Source organism: Phocoena sinus, chromosome 1 (genome assembly GCF_008692025.1).
Source record: "Phocoena sinus isolate mPhoSin1 chromosome 1, mPhoSin1.pri, whole genome shotgun sequence".
In the NCBI taxonomy this organism is placed as follows: Eukaryota; Metazoa; Chordata; class Mammalia; order Artiodactyla; family Phocoenidae; genus Phocoena; species Phocoena sinus.
The window spans coordinates 86286577-86300934 of record NC_045763.1 but is presented as its reverse complement, the minus strand read 5'-3'; the positions used below and the strand labels follow the sequence as shown (position 1 = coordinate 86300934).

The 14358-nt window shown below is 33.6% G+C and overlaps 1 protein-coding gene across 4 annotated transcripts in view; it reads right to left on the bottom strand.

Annotated features, from left to right (window-relative positions):
- PTBP2 (polypyrimidine tract binding protein 2) overlaps positions 1 to 14358 on the bottom strand; it is an 83248-nt gene that overhangs the window by 45715 nt on the left and 23175 nt on the right. The gene's annotated exons all lie outside the window — the stretch shown is intronic.

Sequence of the window (14358 nt, the reverse complement as noted above, 5' to 3'; positions counted from 1 at the left end):
GTAGCCCCTTGCTCGCCGCAAAAGCCCGCGTGCAGCAATGAAGACCCAACGCAGCCAAAAATAAATAAATAAAACAAAGTGTGGCCTCAACTTATGAAACATGTAGGCTATTTATGACCCTATTAGAGAAGTAAGGAAGATGGGGTCTCTCTGGGTTACAGATCTATGATTCTTCAGAAGACAAAGTACTATAATTTGGACTTCTTTCCACAATCCTTTCCCTTACACTTCCCAGGTAATTCCAGACAGAAACTTTGGTTTAGGTATGTAAAACTAAAGAATTTTAAAGACTGTTTTTCAACAACAGATTTAGTAATGCTTTTACTCATGCATGTAAGCTGCATATAAATTGTAGAAATCTTTATACTGTCTTCCATATATGCCTTCTTAAAAAAGCCTTTGGCTTAATGGAGCTCTTCTACTCACAAATTCAAAACAAGACACAGAAACTTGTTTCTAAGTGAACATTCCAATATAGACTTAAAAGTTTTCTACCTCAGTTCTAAAGTGAACATCTTCACTTTTGAACAGTCCCAGTCCATCTCTTTTCTCTTTGACTGACTTTTGTCTTCTACTGGCTTTTTAACTGTAGTTTTCACACAAAAGTGTCTCACCAAAATCCTGGGTAATTTGTTAAATCCACCTGTGGCGGAAGAGCTGTGAGCCCTCTCAACCTTACCAAATCTCTCTGTTCTCACAGCATCCTTAATAACTTACTTCTAGTTTCCTTACTTCCCTGACTCATTTGATACCTGCTTTGACCCCTCTGCTAACTCATTTACTTCCCAAAACGGTTGGACTGCCCCAACGTGTTCTGGTCTCAAGTCGTTCCCATTTTTACTTGCTCATATAGACACTCCAGTAAGGGGTTTCAAAAATCAACTTCTATTTTATAAGTCTATTATTTTAGTCCCACTCATTCACCAATATTTCTAGTTCTATACTTTCAACTGTATATACCAACTTGAAGTGCAACATCTCAAAACTTTTTACTTCATCTGTCCAGTGAAAACTATTTTAACAAAATATAAGTACATTCTCATTCTCCAATTCTTCCAGACTCAAGCATTTATAAAAAGCACTTGTAACTTCCTTTATCGAAATATAACTGAGAGGCAAAGCAGTTTTACTCTCAAGTAGTTTTAGTTAGACTTCTGGGCAAAGCACAGTGTTATACAAGCTGCTGGCTTTAGAAAAACAAAAAAATAAAATAAAGTTAATCTGAGCTAAGAAAAATGAATGCTCATACTCTTTGCATTCTATATGGGAAACAGAAATTTCAAAGAACAATTAAACCAGAAAAGTAGGTATATACAGGTAGAGAATACTTCTGTTATTCTACTAGCTTTAGTTAACTCCAACAGTCACCGCACACACACACAAAAATCTTACTAGGTTTACTGTAAAAGCTGCCTGTAACTCTGCATTTCTGAGTAGCTGCATAGCCTAGTTGTCAAAAGTAACTTATGCATGAGCTGGAAAAATATAGAAGGCTACACTAAATTAGAGGAAGGCTCACATTATCTCTACACCTCTATGCAAGAGGACATGCTGTTAGGACCCTCATAAACAAACTGAAACAACGTGCTGGAATAGTCTCAAAGTATTACAAAAAAATGAAATAACATATCAAAAATGTCTGTATGTAAAAATTAATTGGAAATCTCAGAGAATTCTGAACATGTAACAGAATCTATAAAATGATTTCAGTTCTTTTACATAGAGAAAAAGTCATACTTTCAGCAGTAATACTGATATTAAAGAAAAGCAGTAGCACTGGCAGAAACATGTATACCTAACTTAAAGAGGTATTCCATTTCCACACCTATAAAAAAATGGACTCAAGAGAGACCATATTTTACAATTGTCAAGCCTCCTCCCCACTTCCAAAGAGTTAAAAATTCCTTCCCATAAAATCCAATTCCAATACTAGTTAGAGCTGTGTCTTTGAAATGTTACGCTTCTGAAGGAACTAGTTTATTACAAAATAGTTTTGAATAAGATTATTTCCCCAAGACTAAGTTTCTAATAACATTAACTTTTCTCACTTCTAAAATTCTTTTTTTCTTTGACACAAATATACATGTAGAGAAAGAAAGTCTGGACAGGGAAAGGCTGTTGAGATAGATGCTGTTGGAAAAAGAATTCTAGTGAAGTCAGAAGACACATTTTGGGAAAAGCTGGAATGTAAGAATGAAATTCTGTTTTGTATCTGATAATGATAAAAATGTCCTTGTAATCCTGTCTGTAAAAGTCCCTTTTTGAGCCACCTGGATGACAACTGCATATTTGTCCAGGTAAGTATAGTCACTGGTTTTTAAAGGTCTTATTATTCAAATTGGGGTCTGTTTGAACATACACAGACTCTCATCTTTCTATGTTAGGAAAAACACAGAACAATTTTAAAACTCAATGTTTCCTTTGTTCAAAAAGGTAAAATAAATTGAATCTATATAAACTTCTTAGGTTGAAACAGGCTTTAAGAAATTTTACTCCATCACTACAAAAACATTTGATTCATTCTTTAGTCACAAAGTACATTATCATTCCTAAACATACTTTAAAAAAAAGGAAAACAGTAACAGATTGTTCTTTCTTTTCAACAAAAACAAATCACTTTCTCTACTTTGCTCCCTTTGTTAATGGAACTACTATCCATCAACCCAGTGATTCTAGGCCGAAACTCTTAATACTTCTACCAAAGTCTACTTCTAAATAACTCAGAAATTGTCTAATTTCTTCATATATCATTCTCTCCATATTCTACTTCTGAGACTCTAAAATTCAGGACCTCGGTGTCTCTAAAGCAGATTATTGTAAAGTTTTAAACTGTCCTATGTACAGTAGTAACCCCCCTCTGCTCCCTAAAAAATGCAAATGGAACAAAAATCCTTTCTAAGTGTAAACATCGTGAAGTCCAATCTCCTTAGTACAACAAATCAAATCCTATATCCAGACCCCTGCCCACCAGGACATTTTTACTCATTCCCCTTCTCACATTTTACATTGCAGAAAGACAGAACTCTACAAGTAGTTGATGGGTTTCCACAGGTAGCCTACTATTTCAAATTGTTATTTATTTTACAGCTTTGTTCATTGACAAAGAACATGTCCATCACCCCAGAAAATGTCCTAATACTTATTAATCCCCAACACCCACAAGCAACGATTATTTTGGTTTCTATACTGAAAATTAATTATCTGCTCTTTACAGAAAGGGAATCACACAGTATATACTCTTTTGCATCTGGCTTCTCTTGCTTCATATAACGTTTCTTAATTTTCACTTGTGTTGCTACATGTATTAATAGTAATTCTTTTGCTCTTAATGAGTAAGTAGTAATCCACTGTATGACTAACTTCTTAATCCATTTTCCTGTTGATAAGACACTTAGATTGTTTCAAGTTTGGGACCATTATAAATAGTTTTTTTATACATACATTTGTACAACTAGAAATGGAAGTACTGGGTCATAGGACATGTTTATGTTTAACTTTATAAGAAACTGCCAAACTGTGTTCCAACTATTTTACACTCACCAACAATGGCATATAGTTTCAGCTGCTCCACATCCTCATCAACATTTGGCATTACCGATTTGTTTAACTTTAGCCTAGATTCTAGTTGGTCTGAAGTGGTATCTCATATTAGTTATAAATTGTGATTTCCTTATGACTAATAAATCTTTTCATGTGCTTATTTAGCCATTCGTGTACCTTCTTCTGTCCATTTAAAAAATCAGTCTCTTTGTATTTGACATGCAAGAATTCTTTACATACTCTGGATATAAGTATTTATTATGTCAGACATGTATTGATATCTGAATGAATATTAATATTTTCTCTCAGCCTGTGCCGTGCCTTTTCATTCTCTTAATAATGTCGTTTGATGAGAAGGTTTTCATTTAGATGGACTCTAGTTTGTAAAGTATTCCTTTATGGTTAGTGTATTTTTGTACCTTTTCTAAGAAATCTTCATTTACCCCAAGGTTGAGGATACATTCTAGGATTTTTTTTCTTAAAAGCTTTGCATATTTAGATTTTAGGTTTAGGTATGTAATTCATCTTTTTCCGTACGGCATGAAGTAAGGTTTGAGTTTCTAATTTTTTTGTTGTTTTCATTTGTGTATCCAACTGTTCTAGCACCACTTGTTAAAAATACTTCCCTTTCACCATTAAATGACCAAGGGACTTTTGTAAATAATCAACTGACCTTAAATGTAAGAGTTTATTTATAAATACTGTTCTGTGACACTAATCATGCTATACTAAACTGCTGTGATTACTTTACTCTTGAAATCAAATAGTATTCCAACTCTTTTTTTTCTTTTTCAAATGGCTTTAGTTATTCTAGGTCTTTTTATTTCCATATAAAGTGTAGATCAATTCATCACTTTCAACGTAAATGCCTGTTCAGCTTGACTGATTTATAAATTCCATCCCAATTAGGGGAAAAATGACATCTTTAACACATTGAGCCTTCTACTTATGAACATGGTGTATTTATTTATTTAGGTCTTTAATTTCTCTTTGCCATGCCTTGCAGTTATTGATGTAGTTATCATGCACATTTTTTGTTAAATTTATTCTTTGATATTTTGTCCTTCTGATGTTTCTATAAACAGATTTTTTTAAATTTCATTTTCCAAAACTTTGCTAATAATATCAGAAAAAAATTATCTTTGTATGGTGAACTGTATCCTGTAAACCATTCTAAAATCATTTAGATTCCTTTGGGTTTTCTATTTTAAAAATCATGTTGACTGTGAATAATACAGTTTTACTTCTTCCCTTCTGATCTTTATGCTTTTTATTTATTTTACTCGCCTTAATGTAAGTAAAAGCTAGAAAAATTGTGGAAACAGACATCCTTACTTCATTCCTCATTTTAAGAAGAAAACATTCACCCCTGCAGGTTTTGTTGTTGTTACTGTTGTTTTCAAGAAATTGATTACTTAAATTTACCTGGAAACACAAAAGCTCTAATCAATTAGAAAAAAAGAGCAAAGTTCCTCAACCTCATTAGTCATAAAAACTAAAATTAAAACCTTGAGAAACTACTTACACACCCATTAGAAGAGATAAAAAGATAATACCAAGGTGAGGATGCTGAGCAACTGGAACTTTCATATACTGCTGGTGGGAATGTAAAATGGTATAAGCACTTTTGAAAACTGTTTGGCATTAAATGTACATAAGAATTAAACATACACCTACCATACAAAACAGGCATTCCACTCCTCAGCATTTACTCAAGAGGAATAACAGTGGATGTTCACGTAAAGACTTGAACATGATTGCTCCTAACAGTTTTACTCATAATAGTCCCCAAAGGGAAATGACTTAAGTGTCCATCAATGGCTGAATGAATAAACAAAATGCAAACACTACTCAGCAGTAAAGAGGAAAGGAAGTGAAAGCAGTAAAACACAGAAGAGTACATAGTACATGATTCTGTTTATACAAAATTCTATAGAATTCAGTACATGATTCTGTTTATACAAAATTCTATAGAATTCAAACTAATTAATAGTGACAAAAAGCAGATCAGTGATTGGGAAGGGGATAAAACAGGAAGGGATGGCTACAAAGGGCTATGAGGAATCTAGTATGTGTGATGGATATATATTTTGACTGTCAGTGATTTCATGGGTGTATACGTCTTTCAATACTTATCTGACTGTACAATTTAAATGGATGCAATTTATTGTATGGAAATTATACCTCAATAAAATTGAATTTAAAGTGGAAAAAAAAAGAAAACATTCAATATTTCACCATTATGAATGAAATTTATTGTAGGCTCTTAGTAGATGCCCCTTGTCTACCCTGTAGAAGTTCCCCTTTCTTATTAGTTTTCTGAGAACTTTTAATCATGAATGGATGCTGTATTTTTGTCAAATGCCTTTTCTGCTTCTATTAACATGATGATTCTTTTTCCTCCATTATTCTATTGTGATAAATTACACTGAATTCCTTTTCGACTGTTAAACCTTACAATCAAGAGGTAAGCCTCAATTAGTCATCATGAATTACCTTTTACATACTGCTGAAAGTGATTTGCTAATATCTTGTTAAGAATGTCTGCATTTATGTTAATGAAAAATGTTAGTGTGAAATCCTGATTTCTTATATTATCTTTGTTAGATTTTGGTTTTGGTAGCTTCATAAAGTGAATTAGGGAGTATCCCCCTTCTCTTTTTCTAAAAAAGGTTAAAAGATGGCTATTATTTCTTACTTTGAAGTTTCATAAAATTCAACAGTGAAACCGCCCATGCCTGAGTAAAACCACCTACAAGTGAAAACCACCTACGAGTGAAATCACCTATGCCTGAGTAATCTCCGTGAAAAGATGTTTTTTATTATTAAAAATTCAATTTTGATAACAGAGATAAAGGTAATCTATATCTATAATATTATAATATAAAGATAATCTATTATATCAATTTTGGTTCACTAGATTTATAAAAGAGTTTGTCTATTTCACCTAAGTTGCTGAATTTATCAGCATTACCGATGCTTGTGATACTGTCTTTCTGTCCTATTACACTGTGTAGGATCTGTAGTGATATCTCCACTTTCATTCCTGATTCTGGTAATTTATGTTTTCTTTTTCTTTCTTAACAGAAATTGTAAACCGTTCTTTTTTTCTACTACAGATATTTTCCAATGTAGGTAGATAAGTACTAATATAGATATAGAACTATTTTCCCCCCATGCACTTCTTGTGGGGAAAATATTTCTATATTTTCTTCTATATTCCAAGAAAATATAGATGTATTTTCATTTGGTGTATGACTAAAATATGATGTATTTTCATTCAGTCAAAAATATGCCCTTTATATCGTCTGTGATTCATGTGCTTTTCAGAATTGTGTAAATTTCTAAATATTTGGTAATTTCCTAGATTTCTGTAAATCCCACTATAATCAGGTACTATATGAGCTTCAATCATTTGAAATTTATTGTAAGTTATTTTAACATCATATTGAATATCCTATGTACATTTAAAAGGCTATTGTGCAGTTATTGGATGTCTTGTAAATGTGACTTAAGCCAAGCTGACAGCATTGTTCAAATCCTCTACGTATTGTTTTTTTAAGATCAATTCGTCCTATTGATTACTGTGAGGAATGTTAAAATAGCCAATTGTAAATTTAAAATTGTAGATTTCTCTGCTTCTCTTTTAATTTTGTCATTTTTTAAAATGTACTTTGAAACTGTTATTACTAATATACAAATAAAGGAATGTTATATTTTCCAATATATTGACTCTTTCGACCCTAAGAAATATGCCTTTTTATACCCGGTAATACTCCTTGTCTTGAATTCTACTTCATCTGATGTTAATACAATCACATCAACTTTCTTGTGCTTACTGTTTGCGTGAAATATTATTTTCCATCCCTTTTACTTTCAACTTGTGTCTCTGTACTTCAACCTGACGACAGCAGTGGACACCGTAATTAGGTCTTACTTTTTAATCCAGTATGATATTCTTTGCCTTTTAACTGGACTTCTTAGACTACAAATGTCCAAAAGAAACATACTAAAAGCCACATAAATTTTAAGTATTCTAGTAACCACATCAAAAAGTAAAAGGGAGTGAACTTAATTTTTTTTGAATTTCAGCAGGTTCTTATTAGTTATCCATTTTATACATATTAGTGTATACATGTCAATCCCAATCTCCCAATTCATCCTACCAGCACCACTCCACCACTTTCTCCCCTTGTTGTCCATACGTTTGTTCTCTACATCTGTGTCTCTATTTCTGCCCTGCAAATGCGTTTATACGATATCTGTTTTTCACTTTCTGATTTACTTCACTCTGTATGACAGTCTCTAGATCCATCCACGTCTCTACAAACGACCCAATTTTGTTCCTTTTTATGGCTGAGTAATATTTCATTCTATATATGTACCACATCTTCTTTACCCATTTGTCTGTTGATGGGCATTTAGGTTGCTTCCATGACCTGGCTATTGTAAAATAGTGCTGCAGTCAACACTGAAGTACATGTGTCTTTCTGAATTATGGTTTCTCTGGATATACGCCCAGTAGTGGGACTGCTGGGTCATATGGTAATTCTGCTTTTAGTTTTTTAAGGAACCTCCATACTGTTCTCCATAGTGGCTGTACCAATCTACATTCCCACCAACAGTGCAAAAGGGTTCCCTTTTCTCCACACCCTCTCCAGCATGTTGTTGGTAGATTTTCTGATGATGCCCCTTCTAACTAGTCCGAGGTGATACCTCACTGTAGCTTTGATTTGCATTTCTCTAATAATTAGTGATGTTGAGTAGGTTTTCATGTGCTTCTTGGCCATCTGTATGTCTTCTTTGGAGAAATGTCAATTTAGGTCTTCTGCCCATTTTTTGATTAGGTTGTTTATTTTTCTAATATTGAGCTGCTTAAGCTGTTTACATATTTTGGAGATTAATCCTTTGTCCACTGATTCATTTGCAAATATTTTCTCCCATTCTGAGGGTTGTCTTTTCATCTTGTTTGTAGTTTCCTTTGCTTTGCAAAAGCTTTTAAGTTTCATTAGGTCCCATTTGTTTATTCTGGTTTTTATTTCCATTACTCTAGGAGGTGGATCAAAGAAGATCTTGCTTTGATTTATGTCAAAGAGTGTTGTTCCTACGTTTTCCTCTACGAGTTTTATAGTGCCTGGCCTTACATTTACGTCTCTAATCCATTTTGAATTTATTTTTGTGTATGGTGTTAGGGAGTGTTCTAATTTCATTCATTTACATGTAGCTGTCCAGTTTTCCCAGGACCACTTATTGAAGAGACTATCTTTTCTCCACTGTATATCCTTGCCTCCTTTGTCATAGATCAGTTGACCAGAGGTGCGTGGGTTTATCTCTGGGCTTTCTATCCTGTTCCATTGATTTATACTTCTGTTTTTGTGCCAGTACCATATTGTCTTGATTACTGTAGCTTTGTAGTCTAGTCAGCAAGTCTGATTCCTCCAGCTCCCTTTTTTTCCCTCAAGACTCCTTTGGCTATTCAGGGTCTTCTGTGTCGCCATAGAAATTTTAAGATTTTTTGTTCTAGTTCTATAAAAAATGCCATTGGTAATTTGATAGGGATTGTACTGAATCTGTAGATTGCTTTGGGTAGTATAGTCATTTTCACAATATTGATTTTTCCAATCCAAGAACATGGTATATATCTCCATCTGTTTGTGTCATCTTTGATTTCTTTCATCAGCGTCTTATAGTTTTCTGAGTACACGTCTTTTACCTCCTTAGATAGGTTTATTCCTAGGTATTTTATTCTTTTCATTACAATGGTGAACGGGATTGTTTCCTTCATTTCTCTTTCTGATCTTTCTTTGTTAGTGCATAGGAATGCAAGAGATTTCTGTGCTTTAATTTTGTATCCTGCAACTTTACCAAATTCATTGATTAGCTCTACTAGTTTTCTGGTGGCATCTTTAGGATTATCCATGTATAGTATCAAGTCATCTGCAAACAGTGACAGTTTAACTTCTTCTTTTCTAATTTGGGTTCCTTTTATTTCTTTTTCTTCTCTGATTGCCATGGCTAGGACTTCCAAAACTATGTTGAATAATAGTGCCAAGAGAGGACATCCTTGTCTTGTTCCTGATCTTAGAGGAAATGCTTTCAGTTTTTCACCATTGAGAATGATGTTTGCTGTGGGTCTGCCATATATGGCCTTCATTATGTTGAGGTAGGTTCCCTCTATGCCCACTTTCTGAAGAGTTTTTGTGTTGAATTTTGTCAAAAGCTTTTTCTGCATCTATTGAGATGATCATATGGGTTTTATTCTTCAGTTTGTTAATATGGTTTATCACATGGATTGATTTGCATATACTGAAGGCTCCTTGCATCCCTGGGATAAATCCCACTTGATCATGCTGTATGATCCTTTTAATGTGTTGTTGGATTCTATTTGCTAGTATTTTGTTGAGGATTTTTGCATCTATGTTCATCAGTTACATTGGTCTGTAATCTTTTTTTGTAGTATCTTTGTCTGGTTTTGGTATCAGGGTGATGGTGGCCTCACAGAATGAGTTTGGGAGTGTTCCTTCCTCTGCAATTTTTTGGAAGACTTTGAGAAGGATGGGTGTTAGCTCTTCTGTAAATGTGTGATAGAATTCACCTGTGAAGCCATCTGGTCCTGGACTTTTGTGTGTTGGAAGATTTTTAATCACAGTTTCAATTTCAGTGCTTATGACTAGTCTGTTTATATTTTCTATTTCTTCCTGGTTCAGTCTCAGAAGGTTGTGCTTTTCTAAGAATTTGTCCATTTCTTCCAGGTTGTCCACATTACTGGCATATAGTTGCAAATAAACTAATTTTAATAATATATTTTAACCCAATATATCTGAAATATTACCATATCAACATATAAATCAATATTTTAAAAAATGAGGTTACTCTGTGGTTTTTTTTGGTACTACGTCTTTGAACAACACACAAACCCATTTACATCTCAGTTAGGAGTAGTCACATTCCACATGCTCCACAGTCTCACAAAACTAGTGGTTACTGCACTAAACTATGTTAGTTTAACCAATTTACATTTACATTTATGACTGGGTTTAACACCTAGCTCTTTATTTTCTAACTGTCCAGTGTTTTGTTGTTCTTCTCTTGCTATATTTGATAGTATTGCATTTTAATTCCTCTATGGGCTTTTCTTTTTAAATAGTCTTTTTGAGGTACAATTCACATAAAATAAGATGTCTATGAAGTTACAATCTGACAAGTTTTGACATATATTTACATCTGTGAAACCTTCAGCATAAGGGAATATACATATCCATCACCCCCAAATTTCCTTATGCCCTTTACAACCCTCTCCCTTGCTCTACCCACCTCTAAATTCCAAGCAACCACCAATCTGCTTTAATATGCAATCTCTTAGAGTTTTATATAAATAGACTGATACAGGACATACTCTTTTTTTTCCCATCTTTCACAGAGCATAATTATTTAAGAGATTTATCCCTGCTGCTGCATGTAACACAGGTCACTCTATATGGCCAAGCAGTATTTTACTGTATGCAATGGAATTCAATACCAAAAGAGCTATCTTTTTATATATTCATCTGCTGATGGACACTTGGGTTGTTCTGGATTTTAGATATTACGAATAAAGCTACTATGAACATTCATATGAGTGTTTTAATGAGTATATGCCTTCATATTCCTTGGGTAAGCACCTAGGAAACAAATAGCTGGATCATACAGTAAATGTTTAACTTTTTAAGAAACTGCCAAATTGTTTTCTAAAGTAGTTGTACAATTTTACTTTCCCATCAACAGTATATGAGTGTTACAGTTCCCCCGCATCCTTTCCAACACTTAGTATGATCAGTCTTTCAAATTTTAGCTGTTGCAGAGATGTGTAATGTTATCTCACTTTGCATTTCTCTGACGACAAATGATGCTGAACATCTTTTTCATGTGCTTACTTGTCATCTGTACATCTTTTTTGCTGACCAATTCAATTACTTTTGCCAATTTATCAAATTGGGTTGTTTGCTGCCTTACTGTTGAGTTTTAGAGTTTATATATGTAGTCTGAATTTATGTACATTCTGGATAAAAATCCTTTATCAGCTATATATATACATATGTATATGTATCAGACATCTTTGTAAAGATCTGCCACTCCATGGCTTATCTTCTCATTCTCTTAACAATGTCTTTTGAATAATGTAAGTTTTTAAAACTAATGAAGTCCCATTTGTTCTTTCATAGATTGTGCTTTTGGGGTCACGTTAAAGAAATCTCTGCATAACCCAAGGTCACAAAGATTTTCTACTATGCTTTCTTCTAGAAGTTTTATAATTTTTAGGTTCTACATTTACATCAAAGTCCATTTGGAGCTCATTTTTGTATGAAGTATAGATCCAAGTATCGATAGCTTGTTGCTGCTGTTGTTGGCAGCATATGGATAGCCTATTGTTACAGAATCCTTTGCTGAAAAATCTATTATTTCCTCCACTGAATTGCCTTTGTGCCTCTGTCAAAAACCAGTTGTCCATAACTATGTGGCTTTATTTCCGGACTCTCTATTCTGTTCCATTAATCTATTTATCTTTCTTTATGCTAATACGACTTTGTTTTGATTACTGTATGGTTTACAATAACTTTTAAAAGCAGGAGTCAGCCCTCCAACTTTCTATTTGCTTTTGAATGTAAGTCTTTGTACTTTTTTAAAGACATTGTTTCAATATGCAACTTTAATTTACCAGAATATTCTTATGTAAGAGTTAATAATCTATCATTTCATGTAATATAAAAACCTTAAACTGTAAAATTCCATTTATCTTCACTTTGTGCTAATCACTGTCATATAAACATCTATGTACAGAATGAACCACATAATTCAAAGGTTTTCTGTATCCCTAAACAGTCTTTCAAAGAAGTTTAAAGGAGTAAAAGAGATAGCTTTTTAAAATTTTCACACATCTATTTACCATTCCTGGTACTCCTTGTTATTTCCTGCAGATCCAAGGTTTTGTCTAGTGCTATTCCATTCAGCCTAAAGAACTTTTTTTTCTTTTAATGCAAGGTGTTAGTCTCCTGTGAGATATCTTTTTCTTGCTTGCTTGTAAGATTTTCTCTTTATTATTAGTTTTCAATATTTTGATTATTGTGTGCCTTGGTATGTTTCTTTTTATTTATCCTAACTGACAGTTTTCTTCAAATTTTAGAAGTTTTCAACTATTACTGCTTCAATTACATATATTTGGCACCATTCTCTTTACTCCCTCTCTGAAACTGCAATTACATGTATGTTAGACTACTTGATCTCCCCAAAGATATACTTTTACTCTCTCTGGAAAACTGAGTAATTTCTATCAATCTGTATTCAAGTTCATTGACCTTTCTTCAGTAGTCGTCAAACTGCTGTTACTCTCAACCAGTGAATTTTTCATTCCAAATTTTGTATTTTTCAATTAGAGCATTTCTATATGCTTTCTTTATAGTTCTTTTCTCAACACATTCTTCCATGTTCATTATTTCAATATTTTCTTTTATAGCTTTAAAAATATATATAGTCCTTGTCTGCTAATTCCAATATCAAGGTCATTTTGAGGTCTACTCTTATTGAATGCTTCTTCAAAGGATTCGTAAAATTTGATGGTATGCAGGATATTGTGGATGATAGTTGTGGGAAGACTGAATCATGCTGTCTTCCTTAGGGCACATTGTTTTATTTAGGCAGGCAATTCAACTACTGGTGAATCCTTCATGTCTTGTCAGGCTGGACTATCAGAGTTTATTAACTTAGTCTTATGGCTGTCACTTACTATAGTGTATGATCCTTTCTCTTAAGACCTGAGCTTTTTGCAGTCTAAACAGAATATCTATCTGCAAGACATATGCATTCTAACTATGAAGAACTCCAATGTCTCAGAGCACTGCACAACCTATGGAATCACCATTCTAGCTCTGACCCACAGTTGGTCATTTCTGATAGACCAGGAGAGTCTCAACCTACACATATGCAGCCCAGCCATTATTCAAAACTCTGAATTAAGTAAGAATCCCCACACCAAATTCTGCCCTCCAACCTATGCCCAAACCCCTGAACAAGTTCCTTTTTCAGGATCCTTCTCCATAAATCCCACATGTCTCAGCAGCTTTGAATTCCAATCTTAGTCTCTTCAGCACAGTGAGACCTCCATGCTTTACTTCGGCTCCACCTCCATGTGCTACAACAGTAGGGTACCCCAAAGCAGAAAAGCTAAAGTATTCATGAGACTCACTTCATATGTTTCCCTTATCTCAGGTTTCATTATCTTGTACTATTTACTCATCAATTCCAGACAACAGTTGTTCCATATATTTTATTCAGTTTTGTAGTTTTTGATTTTGGGGAAAGATGGAAAGAAGGAAAGGCTGCTACCAGTACTCTGTCACAGCCCTACATATTAATTTAGAAAACATTTCCATTATCAATCATTAAATGTACTATTTCAAAAAACATGTAACTGGCAAAGCAGAGATACAGATATTTGTGCCTGTTTGTTCAATTATTTGTACATGGTACCTTAACTATCAAAATCATGGCCTAGTGACTTTGCTTTGTAATCATGACATGGAAAACTCAGTAATGATGATGTGCAGAAAAATTCATCTTAACATCATTATATTTGAAAAATACTTCATTATAATTTTTAATTAATTGTCAGGGATGTGTACATGTGCACTGAGGTGTACATATACACAAGCATGGCTACCTGAAGGAAATCAAAATGCTTCCATTCTTTTACAATCTTTATATTGCCCAATACGATTCCTAAAACAAGTAATTCAGAAAAGGGTTTAGAAAAAAGAAACTTTGGCTTTAGGTAATAATATAAAA